At 39.8% G+C, this 21335-nt stretch overlaps 1 long non-coding RNA gene across 1 annotated transcript; it reads right to left on the reverse strand.

Annotated features, from left to right (window-relative positions):
* Positions 1-1218: 1218 nt before the first annotated feature.
* LOC109548051 (uncharacterized) lies at positions 1219-21313 on the reverse strand. The gene is made up of 4 exons (XR_004527838.2): positions 21231-21313; positions 7399-7610; positions 2286-2427; positions 1219-2088 (listed from the first exon to the last, which is right to left on the reverse strand). It is a non-coding gene; the product is annotated as an uncharacterized lncRNA (long non-coding RNA).
* Positions 21314-21335: the final 22 nt, after the last annotated feature.

The raw sequence follows: 21335 nt of genomic DNA on the forward strand, positions 1-21335 counted from the left end.
ACACCTTCAAGCTGAGTTTGTCTTCCCCATTGGCATACTCTTGTTCCATTGCCTATTTCTCATACCAAACTTTTACATTGTTTATGTCTTTCTCCCCAACAAGATTGAGAGCTCCTTGAAGGCAAGATCTGTCTATGCATTTTTGCATTTCCAGCGCCCAGGGCTACACCTGACACTTAGAAGTTGTTTAATAAATGTGTGTTGACTGATTAATGTTCACACACACAGAGACTTTAGAGACTGTGGAAGTTATCCAGTCCAAAGAAGGAATCCCAGCCACTGTATTCTCTCTGATCAGCCCATCTTTGTTTGAAAACCTCCAGTGACTGTCACGTAAGACTACCCTAACAGAATGTACGCCTCACTGGGACAAGAGTTTTTGTGTGTTTTTCACTGGCAAATCCCCAGAACCTAGACCAGTGCCTGGCACATAGTAGACGTTCAACAAATATTTAGTAATGTTTGAATGAATAGTTGAAAAGTTTTTCCTGACACTGAACCCAAATTTGTTTCCTTGTAATTTCTACCCTTTGAACTTGGAATATATGTTTTTCTTCTTCACATGACAAGTTCCACATATTTTTCAGGGAGATCTCATATCTCCCCCACCATGAACCTCTTCTTCTCCAAGCTCAACAACCTCAGTTCCTTCAACTCTTCCTAATCTGTTCCCAGTCTCTTTGCCATCTCCATGCATGCCCTTACCATCAACATCCTTTTGATACTGAAAAAATAATTAAGAGGAGCTGTGAAAGAGAGGGGTATAATGTAATTAAAACCCACAGCCCTAGGCCTAGTATAACAACTTAAACATTAAAGAGTTCAGAGAATCCCTAGGGGTTAACTAGTTTAAGCTCCTCATTTCACAAATGAAGAAATTGAAGTTAAATTACTCATCAGAGCAAGACCTGCTCCTGGTCCAGTAGCTAATCAGGCGTAGACCCATCTCAACCCCAAGATTAATCATCTTATTCTACTTGAATTCTTAGTTGGATGTTAAACTGAAAAAGCTTAGATTTGCAGAATCTAGCTCTCTGCCAAAGACTATTCTCTCTAGAGATGTGATGAAATTATTTTAAAAAGAAGGCCAAGTTTCCTAATTCTATAAGCAATAATTTACACTTGTTGAAGCTGTTTTTCATGAATCACCAGATTCTTGGTAGCCTTTTAAAGAGAGAGTTAATAAAATGGTTTATAACTTGTTATAAGAGCTATAAAAATCATTTTATTAAGTTCTTATACAGATTCTTTGCATGATACTTAATTTTTTTTAGTTCAAGAACTAACTGAATCTCAATGTACATTATATGACAGAGGCAACCCAGCTGAACCACAAGAGGTCCATGCCACTTTTTTCTTTTACCCCATATCAGGCAAATATAGAGGAAATTAAATTAAAACCAATTTTTTGGAACAAGAAGGGATCACCCATTCCCACCCCGATTTACCATTCCTCTTTTCTATTTACCACTTTTTCTTATCCCAGAAAAGAATGAACAAAATTGAGTAAACAAAGTCAAATTTTTAGGAAAGACATTTAAATATTTCAAAGGCATGGGCAGTTACATACCTTTTAAGGAATTCTGTCTTAAAATTGATGGAGTAGAATAATTAACAGAGGGATGGTAAGGGTTGCTTTTAGTAGGTACAACGTCTATTTGCAAATAAGCCAATTTGCAGATAATCCAGTTGAAGAGCTCGTTTTCTAACCCATTTTTCTAAAATGGATCTGCCTATTTGTAATTGGAAACTTCCTGGAAAATGGGTAATAAACACATACATTTTACTTTCACGTTAAGTACAAACTTTAGTAGTCAACAATTTGCACAAATTATTTTTGGAGAGAATTTTCCTCTGTGAACTTCCCCTTCAAAGATTTGTAATTTAAAACAGGAAAATGCACAGTGCAGTCCAGTGTCAGAATTGCATCAGAGTATTACCAGGACAAAGTGGTAGATTTTTATCTTGGGAATTGCAGCTAACTACAATAGGTCTTTTCTTTCCCTGTAATCATCCTCACCTTTGATACTTCCATCTTCTTCAGTGGTTTTCAAAGTGTGGTCTGGCTGCATCAGCAACACCTGGGAACTGATTAGAAATGCAAATTATCAAGTCCTACCCCAGACCTACTGAATCAGAAACTCTGGGGGGTGAGGCCCAACATTTTGTGTCTTAACTAGTCTGCCAGGTGACTCTGATGCACGTTAAAGTTTGAGGATTGACACTGTATTGTAATAGCAGTTCACCACATCCTTTCCTTTACATTTCAAATGCAATGTTCTTACCCTTAGACAGGCCCTTGTCACCTTACAGAGGTGAGAAACAGAAAAGTAGTCACTGACATCTGGGAGCTGATCTGGCACTCACGGCTTAGGTCTTGGTGTAGAACATATTCAATTTCACAGAACATCATCAGATCAGGCCACTCTGTGATCAAGACAAAAACAAACCCAGTCCGAAATCACATCTGAACACACACAAAAACAGGAACATGTCCAAACCACAAAAATAACCAAAATATTTTCCATCCTAGCTAATATAAGCGGCCACTGCCTCTTTGCCAGTTAAAGTTTAGGCTCTTTTTATTCCTGCCCCTTTCCAATAAGACTTATAAGATACCCAATCATAGAATTGCCCCCACTTCCTGACAGCATCCAATCCCAGACAAAGCCCCATCTCTCAATATTACCTGACACAAGCCCAAATCCTAAAATAAGTCCTTTCTAATTACATAAGCCCCCACTTATCTGCAGTTTCACTTTAGTGGTTTCAGTTACCTGTGGTCGACCTCAGTCTAAAAATATCAAATGGAAATTTTCAAAAATAAACAATTCATAAGTTTTAAATTGTGTGTGGTTCTGAGTAGCATAATGAAATCTCACACTGTCTGCTCCATCCCACCCACGACATGAATCCTTCCTTTGTCCAGCTATCCTGCCCCTTAGTCACTTAGTACCCAACTTAGTTATCAGATCGACTGGTCACGGTATCAGTGTTTGTATTCAAGTTACCCTTACTTAACAGTGGTCCCCAAGTTCAAGAGTAATGATGCTGGCAATTCAGATCTGCCCAAGAGTAGAGGCAAAGTGCTTCCTTTAAGTGAAAAGGTGAAAGTTTTCGACATAAGAAATAGTATGCTGAGGTTGCTAAGATCTACAGTAAGAACAAGTCTTCTATCCATGAAATTGTGAAAAAGGAAAAAGAAATTCATGCCAGTTTTGCTGCTGCACCTCAAACTGAAGAAGTTATAAACACAGTGCATGATAAGTGCTTAGTTAAGATGGAAAAGGCATCTTAAATTTGTACAATAAGATATTTTGAGACAGAGACCACATTCACATAACTTTTATTATAGTATATTGTTATAAGTATTCTATTTTATTATTAGTTACTGTTGTTAATCTCTTACTAGGCCTAACTTATAAATTAAACTTTATCATAGGTATGTATGTATTTTTTTTAAAATGCAGTATGTATATGGTTTAGTACTATCCACAGTTTCAGGCATCCACTGGGAGTCTTGGATCGTATCCCCCGAGGATGGGGGGGATATTACTGTTCTTACTAAGATGTTGCAGGGTGTGTAACTCATCTTGCTACAAGTAATAACCACCTTTCTCAGGAACAGATGTGTTCCTGTGGTCTTTGACTGGACGGCATTGACATAAGAATTATTGCACAACCTCCTAGTCAGTGGGGACCAGTACCCTTCCATGAACAGTTTGTTCCCAGACCAATGCAAGGTAAACATTAGGATTTGTTGTTTAGAAACATTGACAACCATTTGAGACAGTAATTTTATGTCTGTTGAATCTAATAATAGAAGATTGCTTATATTTTGTATACCAGTTGTTTAAATTTTATTTTTCTAGTAATTTGTAATTATATCTTACAAATGATCTGCAATAGATTTAAAAAAGAAAAAAAGAAACTGATACTCCATTACAAATTGTTTGAGACGCATCGTCCTCCAGGACTTTTCTAATACTTTTCTTTTTCAATGCTGCTATCACATTAATCTTTAGAAAAGTCTGCTTTCAATATATTGTGCTCTTTCTCAAGCATCTCCAACATTACAATCTCCTCTGTTTTCCAGTTGAAGAGAGAGGAAACTAACATATTTTGAGTGTCTACCATATGTTATTAATTGTGCACATTTAAATACACCCAATTCCCAGGAAACAATTCTAAATAAATATTAGCATTCTATTTCAAAACCTATTCCACAAAAAGTACAAGGACTTTTATGCGTGATTTTTTTTTAATTCAAGGAACATATATATCGAATGTTATTTAGACAAGAATAAAACAGGACAGCCTTTCCAATTAATTTTTTAGAAGCCATCATAGTAGAACAAACCTGATCAATATAGCATTTGAAAACTCTAGTGCAATGTCATTAATAAATATTGATGCAAAGGTGCTGTACTACGCACTTGTGAGAATTTGTTCTTCACTTAACATTTATCAGGTACTTACTAAATGTTGGCACCATTCATGGTCCCTTTGGCAGCCACATTTGTGCCATTTCCCCTCCTTTTGATAATAGGCTTTGTCATCCTTGGCTACAGAAGCTGGTAAGCGACATAAGAGCCAATCAAAATACCTCACCCTTCTGGCCTCAGTGATGGATCCAGTGGTGTGTTCATTACCCATGTAGAATAAATCAGTTTTCCCCAGAATTGTTCTAACTATAGGTAGCAGGGAAGTTGCTCTTTTTCCTTTGTTGTGAGTCATTAGGACATGGTATAGATTACCAGTAGCGTATTCCCCAGTACATGGAGAAAAAAATTTTTTCCCCAGTACATGGGGAAAAAAATAAATTCAAAATTCAGAGAGACATAGAGATAGAACAAGAATGAGAACAAGAGTGCAGAGGAGAGACTCCCAAAACTGTGGGATTCCCTGGGCGAGGTCATCCCTGAAGCCAGCACATTCTCTTCCCTGTCTCGGGCTTGGTTTCATAAAACAAAAAAATTCCTTTTTGGTTTAAGGTAGTTTGAGTTCCTTTTCTGTCACTTGCAACCCAAAAGCCTTCATTAACACAAACCTTCAATAAGTAGCCTGTGTGGTAGAAAGAGAAAGGGCTAAAGATTGAGACAAATATAGTTTTTCCACTCAATAATTATGTGACTATTAGCCTCTCTGAGCTTCATTTGCCTTGTTTGCTATCTGGGAATAAAAAGAGCCCACTCCGAGAGTCAGACTGTAAGCTTTGGAAGGACAGGAAATATGTCTACCTTTCTTGTTATGTCTCTCTCACATGAGGGTCTCATGACCTGCTTAATGCGGGAAGGGCCAGGGGAAGGTCAGAGACACCCTCCTGCTTCTGCCATTTTCTCGGACTCCTTCAACTTAAAATATTCAATATACCAAGACGTCATATTTTAGGATAGCATGTCCTAAACCCTATCACTTGAAAACCAGAGCTTGGTTTGGCAAATGTTCCCACAGTTAAAGCCAATTTGTTGACCTTTTTGTGTTTCTGCTTTCACTTACTTTTTAGCCTCTAAAATTCCTAACTTCCTCATCCATTTATTGTTTTCTAAATGTCCTTTTATCCTTTATCCAGCATTTTTATTGTGAGAGTCAAGCAAGATATCTAGACTGCCATTTTGCCAGAAACACAAGTCTCTGACTGGTAGTTTTATTTACTATTCTTACGGACTTCCACTGTTTTCATTCAAAAATCTTTCCTTTATTTAGCGTCTTCTATCTTTATTATTGTAGGATATTTTAATGTCTTAGTCTATAAGATTTTCCTTCTCATATTTCATGATTAATTTGTCTAAGTTTTCCCAGGCGTCTTACAATTTTCTAACCTTTGACTAAAGCAAGTAAGTGGTCAGGAGTATGAGCAATTTTCATAAAGTAATCAGTAGAGCAGAGTAGTTAAGAGCATGAGTTCTGGACCCAAACTTCCTGTGCTCAAACACTCATTGCCACTTAGCTGGGAGACCTGTATCTTGAACTTCCTCATGTGTAAAATGCAGGTGATAATAATAGTACCCTCCTGTTAGTATTAAAGAGAAAACCACAGGCCCAAAATGGCATCACTTCTGCTAAAGACCATGATGCCAAACATAGATTTAATACCTAACCGAACTGCAGTTTCAGCCTTCCCCAGAAATGTAATCTTATTCATCCAGTCTGGAATTTCCTGGTCAGTATCAAGGAGGTAATCTGCCACAGTGGGCCCTCTCCATTCTCCCCCATCCCCAGAGGAATAAGAGGCAATCTACATGATAAAACCCTTGCCCTTCTCTCTCCTCCCCGCAAAAAGATATCCTTTCTTTTCTTTTGCTAATAGCTTCCTCATCCCACACTTCTTCCTATAAAAACCTACCATTTAGTACAACCCCTCAGAGTGCCTTTCTGTTTTCTAGACGGGATGCTGCCTGATTCATGAATCATTCATTAAGGCCAATTAGATCTTCAAACTTACTGGGCTGAATTTTTTAACATTAGGGACTGAATTAGTTAATATATGTAATGCTCTTAGAACATAGCTTGCCACATAGTGTTATATTTTTTATACCATTAAAACTGTAATATGATTAAATTATTAAAATTAGTGTAACTACCTGGCACCTGTCAGTGACAACATTTATAAATTAGTAACTTTTTTTCACATAATCCTAGAGGCCTGTGCTTCATTGGCTCAAAAACCATATAAAAGCCATACCCATACGAACCTTAGAGAAACCAGACCTAAGTGTTTTATATAAAAGAATTAACACTGAACACTTACTGTGCCAGGCATAACAGTAAGGACTTTCTATGAATTATCTTTTTTTTCTAACGTCACTGTAACACAGGTAGTATTATTATTCTCATATTACAGTTTAAGGAATGGAAGTTCTGAGAAGCTAAAATATATGATTGGGCCACCCAACATGGCTGTATCTTGCTTTCTGTACACCCCCTGGTCAACCAGTTCCTGCTTCACCTACACCCTACTCATCTAACTGACTTTCCCTCTTAATTATAGATCCTAATCAGTAAATGCCTACATACTTGCACCTGGTCCCAGCTAGTGATAGTTCAAAACTTTAGATCAAAACATCTCCACTATGATAGCTTATCAAAGGAGCAATGAGGAGAGTGCTCCTCTGCTGGTTTCCCTGGTAACCAGTGAGCCCACCTGACATTAATTCCCCCTTTGACCGGTAACCTTCTTCTCTCCCCTGAAGCGAAGACTGCTGCCATGTCCTGCCGGCCATCGGCTGCACACGGTAGGGTGTCACTCCAGGACCTTATTTCAGACATGTAAGATCCCCCATCCATTAAACCACTGATGTCTCTGTTGCTGACTCTGGTCTCTTCCTTCGGTCTTGAGGCTGGGCAAGTACAGTGCTTGCAGGCCTGCGGGGTGCAGCCCAGCGTAAGGGAACTTACGTAGGCTTGTGATGGAGGAAGGCCCAGATTCAAAGTCAGGCTGTCAGACCTCACAGTGAGTATGTTTAACCAAGAAGGTGGGCAGCACATCTCTGGGGTCAGCTCACGCTTTCATCCCTTGAATTCATGGGTTTGGTTCCATGTTGCTGTTGTTTTGGCCGCTGGATAGGACATTAAAGACTCCTTTGTCAAATGAATCCTCTCCCTTTTACCTAGGAGGAAATTGGGGCTGTAAGTTTGTGACTTGGGCTCCACAATTAGAAGTGGCAGAAATGAGGCCTTCTAACACAACACTCTAACACTTATTCATTTACTTCCTTAATCCTGAAGCCAAAGTTTTATTTATTCACACCATCTGAATTCACACCACCTGAGTTATTTGATATGTAAATTATAAATGTAACAATAATAAACTTAGGTGAAAACGTTTTGAACTTGCTGGATTTCTATATTAATAAAACAAACAATAAAACAAATAATACAAAACCAAGCAATTTGAGCAAAAGTATCTTCAAAGGAGAAATAGGTTTAACTAGATTGGATTATAATGCCGCCATCATTAGTGCCACACCATCTTTCTAATATGCTAGAGGGTCATGTGAACCACCTGGTTAGCAAGAAAAAAAATGTTTCAACCCTCAGTAAAACTTCCTCCTTCCACTGAAGCATACTCATCTTCTGTGAACAGATATAGCAAAATACAATAGAAATAAAACTAAGGCTGTCCTGATGAGAATGGGAATTACCACCTCCCAGACTCAGCTCATCTCACTAGTCCCTTGAGTCTCAGGTACCAGCAGGCCACTTGGCAGCCCCTCTCAGCGAAGTTAGTCCTCATTAACAAGAGTGAAGATCAGGAGATCCTCAAATTGATTCAGGTCTGGACATGCTCTCTCTGAGACTGGGATGCTCATGGTGTTCTAGCTAGCTAAGTGTTTAAGGGCTTCACTTATTCCAGCCTGAAACTTCCACAGGGAAGGGAATTTGCCATGTTCATCTTTGTCTCCCCAGCACCTAGCATGGTCCTAATGCTTAGCAGGTAGGCCATACCTGTCTTTGGAATGTTGTAAAGGTTAGACAAATGAAGGAGTCAATGAGTTAACGGATGTGAGTCAGGGACAGGATGGTTCAGTTATGGCATCTTCCTTCTGTGGTCACAGACAAGGTCTGTGTGAAAACAGCAGACGATTTAAGTTTCTCTCAAACTCAACATAAACCAGCAGTGAGATGTGGCTGATAAAAAAATTATGATATAACCTTGATATTGAGTTAACAAGAGTATGATACTCAAAGAAAAGTTAGTAAGGGATTCTTCACTCCTACGGTCACTTCCCAAGCATTCCAAATGCCATGCTCAAATCCAAAGGAAACTGATCTTTCTTTCCAAGATAGACTCTCACCCTTTTGTCCTGTTTCTTCACATGGTTTTCTTCCACCCATAAAAATCCTTTCCATCTCATCTTTCATTTCTCCGTCGTCCTTCTTGGAATACTCTGCTGTTCCACAATCCCAAGCCCCATGCTCCCAACTTATCTCTATATCCCCCAAACTGCTATTACAGTGTTATGGTACTTATCTTTTTTAATCTAATATTTTCACTACTTATGTTCTTGTCTTCTTTATCAGAAGAATCTAAACTGTAAAGCACTGATCAAAGGCAAGGAATTTTCATTTTTATTGTTGTACTTGCCTCCATGTACATTTTACATCCATTGGATTATGATCTTCTAAAGGCCAGTAAGAGACCCATTTTTTTTTTTAATTTCTCTTTAAGTTACACACTGTACCTAGCTAGTTGTTCTGGGCAAAAAACAAATGTTGTTTGTCTGATGGTTGACTGAGGTATAACTACAAGCCACAACAAGAGGAAGCTAACACACTAGCAAGGAACAAGAGCACACATACACTGCAAGCCAGGAGCCAGGTTTTGAAACCTCTCTTAGTATGCAGACATACAGATCTATTTCCCGATTACATACTTTCATGTACATAGATCAAACAAGAGTTAAGCAACTAAGGACAAAAACAGATAGTTCACAGTAAAGGAAATACAAATGGCTAATGAAATAGACAATGATGTGCCATCTTAGTTAATAAAGAGGGAAATGCAAATGGAACAAAATGAGACACCATCATTTGCCTACCACACTGGCAAAAGGCAGAGACAGATAATATTCAGTGTCAGCAATGGTGGGAATGTAAATTTTAAAAGGTACTTTACAATACTGATCAAAATTTTTAAAACACACATTCCTTACTAAATAAGCCCACTTCTAAGAATCTACTCTTCAGAATAACTTTTTCCATATTGCCAGGATATTGGCTGAAGAATGTTCACAGTGCCATTAAATTTATATTAGTAGAAATCAGAGATAACCTAAATATGTCAAAAGTGAGATGTTTAAGTAAATTATATTCATACTCTGATGCTACATAGCCATCATAAAGAATGAACCATATCTATATGTGTAGGTATGGGAAAATGATCACAATATATTGTCAGAAAAAAGCAAGTTGCAAAGCAGTAAATGTAGTATAATTTCTTTTTTGTGGGGAAAAAAGACGTGTTCCATGTTTCTGTGTTCATATAAATACACAAATTTCTACATAAGTCTATGTGCAAAAACAAACATAAAAACAAACATACGGGCTTCCCTGGTGGTGCAGTGGTTGAGAGTCCGCCTGCCGATGCAGGGGACACCGGTTCGTGCCCCGGTCCGGGAAGATCCCACATGCCGCAGAGCGGCTGGGCCCGTGAGCCATGGCCGCTGAGCCTGCGCGTCCGGAGCTCCGCAATGGGAGAGGCCACAACAGTAAGAGGCCCGCGTACCGCAAAAAAAAAAAAAAAAAAAAACACGAACATACAAACAAAAACAAAGGTCTGGAAAGAAAAACACCCAACTGCTAACTGCGGTTTCCCCTAGGGAGGTAAAGCAGGAAGGGCTTTTCCTGTTGTGTATTTCTATGCATTGTTTAAATTTTCTTGCAACATCAACGTAATACTTTTGACTTTTCTGAAATAAAAAATAAACCTAATTAAAGTAGTTATAAAATGTTTGAAGATTCACAAAAGCAGTGATCAAACTTTCAGGAACTGCATGCATGAATTATCTCTTTAAGTATTCTTTAGAACTCTATGCTCACAAAATTATTCACACGTATTTGTGTCAGTTACCAAAACCTGAAACCTTATGTGGTAGCATAAAACAGTCATTCCATGTTTTAGAAGAGGTAAGAAAGGAAAAATGAAATTCCTTTAACACTGTGTACGAAGAATGTCACCTGTTATCAGGAAACAAAGGATGCTGCAGCCATCAAGCCATCAACTGCAGACACCTCCAACTGTACACCCTGAGGGAACTCAAGATGGGAAAGAACAGGATACTGGCCCTAAACAGTTAAGGTGCATATCAAAGGAATGATTTTAATGAGCCCAGGCTCTTGCACCTTCCCATATGTAAAGAAGGGCTAAATTCATTAACTTGAGATGTCTGGTTTTCTTTAATTAACAGTAATCTTTTGATGTTCCAACTACCTGTATATTGCAAAAACTCATATATCCTGGCTACTCCTGTACCTCTTTGGAACAGCTAGCTCCTCAGAGCTATCTAAGAGTGTGTTTCCCAGGCTTAAGTCCTCAGTAAGTCCACCGAATAAAACATAATTTTCAACTTTTAGGTTGTGTATTTTTTTTTTTTAGTTGACAACACTTTTTTAAAAGAAATTGACAAACCAAGCAGAGGGCTCTCAGAAATAATTCACCTGATCATTGATTTATGCTAGGGGCCACAAATACAAATGCCAGAGGAGGCTGGAAAGTAACAGATTAATGAGGCCAGCTGGGAATAAGACAGCAAGGACCAGAGGGACTATTTGGAGAGTGTGTACTGCTTAAAGGGAGCAGCTACTTCAAAACTCCAGCTAAGTGAGAAGATGGATCTGGTGTTATCAGATCTTTTAATATTTCAAAGGAAATCAGAAACCAGAATTTTTTTTTTAAAGATGTTGGGGGTAGGAGTTTATTAATTAATTAATTTTTGCTGTGTTGCGTCTTCGTTTCTGTGCGAGGGCTTTCTCTAGTTGTGGCAAGCAGGGACCACTCTTCATCGTGGTGCGCGGGCCTCTCACTATCGCAGCCTCTCTTGTTGCAGAGCACAGGCTCAGTAGTTGTGGCTCACGGGCCTAGTTGCTCTGTGGCATGTGGGATCCTCCCAGACCAGGGCTCGAACCTGTGTCCCCTGCAATTAGCAGGCAGATTCTCAACCACTGCACCACCAGGGAAGCCCATAAACCAGAATTTTTAATAGCAATACACCCAGGTTTTACATTTTAACAACCGATTTCTTAAAATCTTAAATTTCATGTTGGAGGACTTCCCTGGTGGCACAGTGGATAAGACCCTGCACTCACAATGCAGGGGGCCTGGTTTCGATCCCTGGTCAGGGAACTAGATCCCATATGCATGCTGCAACTAAGAGTTCACATGCTGCAACTAAGGAGCCCAAGTGCCACAACTAAGACCTGGTGCAACAAAATAAATAAATATTTTTAAAAATAAATAAATAAATGCTATGTTGGTAAACATTGCACAAGCCAAACAAAACACATCTCCTAGCTGGATGTGGCCTGCAGCCTCCCATTTGCCATTTTTGGGTTTCACTGTCTCCACAGAGTTCTAGTGGACTAATTCTGACAGACACATCCTTCATCACCCAGATCAGTTCCCTCTTCTTCCATTAGCACTTTGGCCATGGTATTATAGAACATTAGAGTTCAAACATATTTTTTTAAATCTCATTAAAATATCAATTTTTTATAGTAACAAAATATATATAACATAAAATTTGCCATTTTAGCCATTTTTATGTGTACAGTTTGGTGACCTTAATTACATTCACAATGCTATGCAAATGAAGCAGGAGGGAAGGGGGCAGGGCACAAGCTTTAAAAAAAATGACATAGCCATAGGACATGACAAGGACTGGTTAGAATCAACTCGGTCCAAGATGGCAGAAGATTCGACTTCCAGTAGACCTTGAGCCTCACTATATGCTCATTGTAATACATTAACAAGATAAATGACACACCCACCAGTGCCATGACAATTCTGAGGCCAACCATAAACGGTCAAAAAGTGAGCGGTGGGAGATTGGGATTGACATATATACACTAATATGTATAAAATAGATAGCTAATAAGAACCTGCTATATAAAAAATAAAATAAAATCCAAAATTTCAAAAAAAATAAGAAAAGTGAGTGGTGGCCCAATTCCTGGAAATTACTGCCCCTTCCCTGAAATAATTGGAATAATCCTCCCATTCATTAGCCTATGAAATTACCCAGTCCATAAAAACTAACCATGCCATATTTTGGGGCCTGTTGCCTTCTGAGATGTCCATTTTGTCTGTGGAGTATTTTTCTCTCTAAATAAATCCACTTCTTATCTAACACTTTGTCTTTCACTGAATTCTTTTTGCAATGAGACATCAAGAACCTGAGCTTCATTAAGTCCTGAGACCAGGTGTGTGATCTCAATTAAAAGACGTGGGTTCAAGTCTCCATCTGGGTTTTGGCTGGGTTCGAGTCCTGGGACATGGGTTCAAGTCCCAGTCTGAGTTGCACAGTTTCATTACCATCACCACCAGCTCTTTCCAAAATTTTTTCATCACCCCAAACAGAAACTCTGTACCCATTAAACAATAACTCCCCACCCCACCCTCCCCCAGTCCCTGGTAACCTCTTATCTATTTTCTGTCTATGAATTTACCTATTCAGGGTACCTCACATAAATGGAATCATATAATATTTGTCCTTTTGTGTCTGCCTTATTTCACTTAGCTAAATATTTTTAAGGTTCATCCACAGCACAGCATGTATCAGAACTTCATTCCTTTTTACAACTGTGTAATATTTCATTGTATATTGTGATTCATATTAGGAAACATGTATTTGGTCTTTGTTCCCATTACTAGCACAAAAGCTTCTAAAACACTTGGAATTTTCTAAGTGGTGTGAGAAATAAAGGCTTCTTTTGTTATGTTAATGAGGTGATTTTTGGAATGCCCCTAGGTCACCTAAGAATGGATGCTGGTTGCCAGGGGAACCAACCCTGTGACTGGAGGTTTGGAACTTTCAGCTCCATCCCCCTGACCTCCAGAGAGGGGAGAGGGGCTAGATGTTGAATCATCACCAATGTCTATTGATTTAATCAACTGTGAGTATTTAAGGAAGCCTCTGTAAAAACCCAAAAGGACATTGTTTGAAGAGTTTCCAGCTTGGTGAACATGTGATTTGAGAGAGAGTGATGCACCTGGAGAGGGCATGAAAGCTCAGCACGTTTTCCCCATACCTTGCCCTATGCAGCTCTTCTGTCTAGTTGTTCCTGGGTTATATCCTTTTATAATAAACCCATAATCTAGTACATAAATTGGTTTCCTGAGTTCTGTGAGCCACTCTAGCAAATTGAACCCAAAGAGGGGGTCATGGGAACCTCTGATTTACAGCCAGTTGGTCAGAAGCACAGGTAACAACCTGGACTTCTGATTGGCATGTGAAGTACAGGGTAGCCTTGTAGAACTGAACCCCTGACCTGTGGAATCTGATGCCATCTCCTGGTAGGCAGTATCAAAATTGAGTTAAATTGCAGGATACCTAACTGGTGTGAAAGCATTGTTTGTTGGGAAACCCCCCTCTGCTGCCACTATGGAACTGTCTTCAGAACCATTTGTATGCATATAGCACATTTTGTTTACCTCTGTTAATGGACACGTGGGTTGTTTCTACCTTTTGGATATTGTGAATAATGCTGCTGTGAACATTTGTATAAAAATATGTTTGAGTCCATTTTTTATTCTTTTGGATATATACCTAAGAGTAGAACTTCTGGGTAATATGGTAATTCTGTATTTAACTTTTTGAAGAACTGACAACCTGTTTTCTACATCAGCCACACCATTTTACATTCCTACCAACAATGCATGTAAATCCCTCATTTTTAAGATGAAGAAAGCAAGGGTAAAACTTGTTAGATAGCTTGACCATATACACAGAAAGTCAACTGCAGAGCTGACATCAGAAACCAAGTATCTTGACTCCCAATACAGTCCTCTTTCAAAGGTTAACTCCACTAGGATTTAACTCAGATGACTAGGCAAATTGCAGTATTGTCTACACAAAGAGTGGGTCATTGGAAATAGATAAATTGATATATTGGAAGAAAGAATTTGAATTAAGTTCTGGATTTTGCTCTCCAAAATGGAGAGAATTTTGTTTTTCTTCTTCAGGTCTAAGCTCTAAGAGAAAATTAAGTCATACTTGTCTTAAGCCTAGTACCTAATTGTAGAATAATCATAGAAACATTTTTGTATCATTATTAGTCTTAACATTCTGAACTAAGGGCTTTTTAAAAAAAAATTCCTTGAAATGCAATAAAGACTTATTTTAGAGGAGTTGGAAAATTCAGAAAAGTGGAAAGGAAAAAGAAAGGGTCACCTAGAGAACTGTCAACCTGAAAAATATTCACTTTTTAGTACTTTTTTCCATGCTAGTTGTCCTAAACATGGTGTTTTTGTTTGGTATACATGGTCGAAATGATAGAATCTTAAAGCTTAAGAAAATTATTACAATTTGGGGAGTAAGCTTAAAAAACAGAATAAGGAAAAGTAGATATTAAAGTCTAGGAAAGCACCCAACATAGAGTTAACACTCCTTCCTACCAAGTCTCAGCCCTCACAGTCTTATGACATCCCTTTTGGTGGTATGTTCTTACTTACCTGTCCATATGGACATGGCCACACGATGCACTATTTTGTTTCTCCCTCTGTGCCTCATAGAGTGCTACAAATACAGTTGGTATTCAGTAAAGAACTTCTGAATGATTATTACTGATTTCATACCATCTTCAAGGTTAACACCCCTCAGAGTCTCCATAAGGGGTAGCCCAATTCAGGCACTGCAGGACCCAGTCTCGGCAGGGCTTCACACTCCACAGAATTTGGTTCCATAATCAAAGATAATTTAAAAGTCATTTGAATCTTTACTTCCATTACTTGAATACTATAGGTAATTCAACTTGTAACCCACAGTAGCACTTTTTTTTTTTTTTGCGGTACGCGGGCCTCTCACTGTTGTGGCCTCTCCCGTTGCGGAGCACAGGCTCCGGACGCACAGGCTCAGCGGCCATGGCTCACAGGCCTAGCCGCTCCGTGGCATGTGGGATCTTCCCGGACTGGGGCACGAACCCGTGTTCCCTGCATCGGCAGGCGGACTCTCAACCACTGCGCCACCAGGGAAGCCCAGTAGCACTTCTTAAAACCTCCTTGGCCCCATTCTTTTCACTTCAGTACATTTCAAGTCCACAGCTGACTTAAAGGCCCAGTCTCAAAATCTTCACCAAAAATTCTCTCTCAGCTTCATCCCTTGTGGTTCTTGGTTTTCTTTTCATCCCCTTTATCTTCTATTTCTTCTTCCTTTCAGCCAAAAAATTACAGTCATTTGTATCATCTTGGCATTCATTCTTACTTCTTCAGCTCAGCCCCTCTCTCCTGTCTCTGATTCTCTTTCAGGAAAGTTCAGGAATAGAGCAGGCACACTCAGCCCCTCTCTTGGAAGGAGACCCAGGAGTTAGGACTGGGGGAGAAGAAGGCGGAGGAAGTGGGAGAAATCACAAGTGCTTATAATGTACTGTCCTTTCTTTTATTCTCATCACGTAATGAAATTCTCATATATTATTTATTTGGGGTGGGCTACATGAAAGTTCTTTGGAAAAAAATGTGACAAGTTGTAAAGGTAAAATGATGAAATTTTCTTTGAGGATGGAGGTCACGGCCTACCCACCCTCTCCTCTTTGGGGTGTCACCTTGAGGGCATATAATAGGCTGATAAAAATGGTCTGATCTTTTGATCTTACAAAGCAGAGTCACAGGCTTTCTGACCCTTGAAACTGTAAACATTTACTCTGGAATTAGGTCAGAGGTCTCTCATGGGTATAATGAGACAATTACAAGGTACATCATCTTGTCTCTCACAGAGATAAGTTTTCATTTTTCTCTCTTCTACTTTCTGCATAAATCTGTGTGGAAATTTCTCCAAATTTTGTATTCACTTTTGTGATATCTTATATGCATGTTATCACTGATAATGCTTACCTAATAGTAAAATTACATTCTCTCTCTCTTCTATATTGGTACAGAGGGGTCTTTTGTTGGAGTCTTTGTTTTCTTTCCCCAACACTATGATATGGTCCTCCAAACGACAGTTACATCTGTTTAACTATATTTCTTATTTCATCTCTTCCCCCAGTCCAGTAATATCCAAAGTGCACTACTCCTAGGTGACAGCAGACTTAAGTAACACTTAATACTACTTGACATGGGTCGAGTAAGCACCAACAGATAATCACTGAAACTTTTTGTTCTCCCTGGCTATCTCTGTATGCAGAGACTCAGAAGGACAGAAGGACAGTGGGATGGAGTTCAGAAAGTGTGACTGAATATTCCAGGATAAGGGATGTAGAGCTACCACTCATCCAGTTCTCAAGCCACAAACTTAGGATTTTGCCTTAATTTCTCTTTCCCTCAAACACCACATCCAATTGACTCCACACTCAATCCACATCCCAAATCCATTCAGTTCTTCCATTTTCACTACTTCTACCCTAGTTCAAGCCCACGATGCATCAGCCTCTAACTGCACTTCCTGTTTCTACTCTTGTTCCTCTCTACAGCTAGTGTAATCTTTTATAAAAATATAAATCATAAAATGCCACTGCCTACTCTTTAATGGCTTTTCATCATACTTAAATTAACACCCAACTAACCTGAAAAGCCCCAAACCTCATTTTATACTTCCTGCTTCAGCCACACTTGCTTTCTTTCTGTTTCCCCGACACATCAAGCTTGGTTAAAATGTACTTTCCCCTGGTTTTCACATGGCTCCTTTTAAGGACTCAGTTTAACTTTTACCTACTTAGAGAGGACTTACCTATTTATTCTAAAGTAACCACCTAGTTGTTCTCCATCACATTGCTGTGTTTTATCAGCATGACACATTTCTAGTTGTTTCTTGTGTGTATGTATGTTTTCAATTGCTCAAACTTTTGTTGAATGGATGGTAAGCCTTACTCTTCCATCTCCTATATGCGAGATAGGAAATACTGAGCAGGGATCAAAAGTCTAAGAACTTGGGGCTTCCCTGGTGGCGCGGTGGTTGAGAGTCTGCATACCAATGCAGGGGACACGGGTTCGAGCCCTGGTCTGGGAGGATCCCACATGCTGTGGAGCAACTAGGCCTGTAAGCCACAGCTACTGAGCCTGCGCGTCTGGAGCCTGTGCTCCGCAACGTGAGGCCGCGACAGTGAGAGGCCCGCAAACCGCAATGAAGAGTGGCCCCCGCTCGCCGCAACTGGAGAAAGCCCTCGCACAGAAACAAAGACCTAAAACACAGCCAAAAATAAATTAATTAATTAATTAAAAGGTAATGTGAAGTTCTTTAAAAAAACAAAATGTCTAGGAACTTTATTTCGGATTTTTCTTTAACTTCCTCACAATAGCTATTTTATCTATTGTCAGTTTTCTCCATCGTGATTAGCTCTTACTATAGAATGGCATGGGGACTTGCAACTAACTCCATATGAAGCCTTGAAGAAATAAGAACACCAAAGAATGGGGTAGGTGGCAGTGACTTCAAACAGGAAAGGAAAGTATGCTGAATCCCTATAGCCTCCTATAGAGAAGAAACAAAAAGAGTCAAAGTAGGAGCTGATAAATAACCTGGGACTAACAACGGAAAGGCCCATGGGACTTCCTAGTGCCTGCCACTGAAATCTCTGAACTCAGATCTCACCTTCCTACTGTCCTCATAGCACAACATAATCCTGCCAGATCTGTACTGAAAACTCACCGTCACCACCTCTCTCTCAACCAGACCTTTCAGATTCAGACACAACTCTCCAATTCCTTTTTGAGAAGTCATTCCTTAAAACTTTAGTCCACCCAGAACTCTCTTCTCTGACCTCCTTGTTTCAAAATTAAAATCCAATTGTGGAGCTCATTGGTCTTTCTTTGTTTGTTTATCTTTACCATTACTTTTTTTTTTTTGCTTGTTTTATTTTTATTTTTGCTCTTGTCTTAATCTTAGAATCCTATGTAGCACTGAACACAAGATACCCAGTAAGGTTTTTGGGGGGGCGGTTTTTTTTTGGATTAATTGAACAGATTCACACTCTGGCTGAAGTTCGTACCCTCAGGGACAAAAAAAAAGAAGGAAAAACTAAAATGAGAGGGAAGAAGAAGGTGTGAGAAAAACAGGGACTCTAATACACAGGGAAAGGAAGCAGGGGTGCAGAAGAGGGAAAGGACCCAAAAAATCAGCTTTCATTGTGAAGACTTAATCACAGTTTATAACATGTTGTCAATCTGCTAAAATGGAAGTTGACAGAAAATTGGCAGAGACAGGGAAATGGCCACAGGCCAAGTTATACTCCTGTGTTAAATCTTTCCACTGCCTTGCCTTATTTGCAGCTACCTCACGGTCTCAAAGCCAGGTAGATTCTGATTTGTTCCTCATGCAAGTATGGATTTATCAACAGACTGATTTATACATAGCTAGAAAGTAATAATACATAGCTAGAAAGTAATAATCATCTGTGGACATCAAACCGGATGAGCCTTCCTCTATCACCTCTTTCTTTTTACAACTAAAAACTTACTGTGGGATATAAGTAAGTTTCAGTGGAATAACATGAAATCTCAATATCTCTTGTACAGTCATAACAGAAGCAGTTTCTGCCATTCCTATCCAGAAACTAACTCACTTTGAAACCACTCACTTGGTCTATCAGGTAGATCAGCGTTATTCACTGCTATTTCCTAGCACCTAGAATAGCGCCTGGTACATGTCATGTGTGCAATAAATTTTTGGATACTGACTGATTGGATTAATGAATAAATGATGGTTCCAGTCTCTGGTGCACCCTTAGGTGACCTTAAGCCAAAGATACAGACATACGGGAAATACAGGATGGATTTTTAAAAAGGACATAATTGAGGGAGAAGATTACCAGAGTTTTGCTGCTTTGTTTATCTCCACCTAAAATTCATTCCACGAATAGAAACTGAATGCCTTCTATGCCTTCTATGTGACAGGAAGTGTGTTATACCCTCAAGTACAAATATAAAGATACAGACCCTGGATCCAATGTGTGCTTTTCCATGACTACATCATAGCCTCTAATCACACTCTGTTTCCGTTACTAGACTGTAACTGTCAATGTATCTGTCTTGCCACTATATTGTAAGCTCTATTAGGACACCGCCCATCACACAGTAAGCACTCAGTAAATAGCTGGTAAAGCATCTGCTTAAAGATGCCTTACCAGCTATTACCAATTTACCAATGGAAATTGTAGCCTACTAGGGGGAAAAGACATAATGAACCGTATAAAGTCAGGATTCTTAGTTTTGAGAAAGAAGAGCTAACTCTTGCTGATATAGCAGAAAAGGAGCATGTTGAAGATATTGGGTAGCTCTCAGAATTACTGGAGGGTAAAGAGAATCATGGCAGACGCTAGGCCTCCAGGAATAATGCACAAAATCACTGCAGAACTAGTCCAGTGAGGAAACTGTCTCTATTGCAGTTCCCCACCCATGCACTTCTGCATCGGAAACTCAATCTTGCAACCACTGAGAAACTGCTGTTGCTGCCAGTGCTGCCAACAAAGTCAGCCACCTCTGCTGCTACTCCTGTCAAATGCCAAAGAACCAGAGAGCACCCTTGTTCATTGGTAGCTGAACCAAGGTTGGAAAGACAGGTTGAGCCTGGATTGTGAAATGCCTGAACAAAGGTATAGGCAGTCACCAGAACAATTTATTCCTAAACCAGATTCCCCAATCAAATGGAGTAACCAAAAGCTAAATGTGCAGTGCTTGCTTTTTGCCCATGGTGGATGCCAACGAGTACTTGCAAGTTTGGTTGAAACAACAGATGGGAGTCTGCAAATTTAGGACAGACTGCCCCACTTAATCCCCATGATTAATCATGTCTATACTGATAGCCTTACCTGAGATCAGAAAGTACTCTCTCTCATATTTTTGGGAATACAACTATGATATCGTGGTCCTTATGGCATGAATCTGGGTCAGGTACCAAGAGAATCATTTAGATCTGCAACATTTAGAGTGTTGGGAAGGGGGGTGGATTCACCAGGATTTTAAGTGCCCTGGATCCTTTTCAACTGAAGGTTTCCCACCCAAATGAGGACTCAATCTTTGTCGTTCTCTTGCATCAGCCACGGGTTGCTACAGGTCACTTCGGAGTTTCTTAGCAAAAACAAAATGCAGTCTGTAGGAGCACTGCAAGTCAAGACAGGTGAGTAGAATTGGCTCCAAGGGCTGAAGAGGAACTTAGCCAAAAACTATTCAAAACAGGTTAATCCATCTGAACTGGGACAGCAGACACCAAGGAGAAAAGGGACTAGGTTAGACGTGTGCAGCCTCGGCCTTGCTGGCTATACTTGCCTATGAACAGCTACCAGTTCTTCCAAATCCCCCCGCCACCATCCCCCCGCGTCCACTCGGATAATCTCTTTAGGCACGTTAGCTAGCCAGAGAAGCAGGGAACCTGTGGAAGAGGATGAGGTGTTATTTGGGGTATAGAGATCATGGATGTTTTACGTATGCACTTAATGAATTTGTCGAGCCCCTCACCCCCGCCCCATCTTAGGCTGGGTCACTCGGAGGAAAAAAAACCCTCTTTCCTGTACCTCCCTTTATGCTGTCCTCGCCTGCGACTTCTCCCTCTCACTCTGAGCCGCACGCAGCCTCCGTGCCTCACCTAAAAACTACTCTTCAAAGACTTCCTTCCGGGCCCAGCAAAGCCCGGCGTACTCGGTATCTGGAGAGGCAGAGGTACTCGCTTCTATCCAAAAAAACAAAACTA

This window comes from Tursiops truncatus, chromosome 8 (assembly GCF_011762595.2).
Source record: "Tursiops truncatus isolate mTurTru1 chromosome 8, mTurTru1.mat.Y, whole genome shotgun sequence".
Classification (NCBI taxonomy): domain Eukaryota; kingdom Metazoa; phylum Chordata; class Mammalia; order Artiodactyla; family Delphinidae; genus Tursiops; species Tursiops truncatus.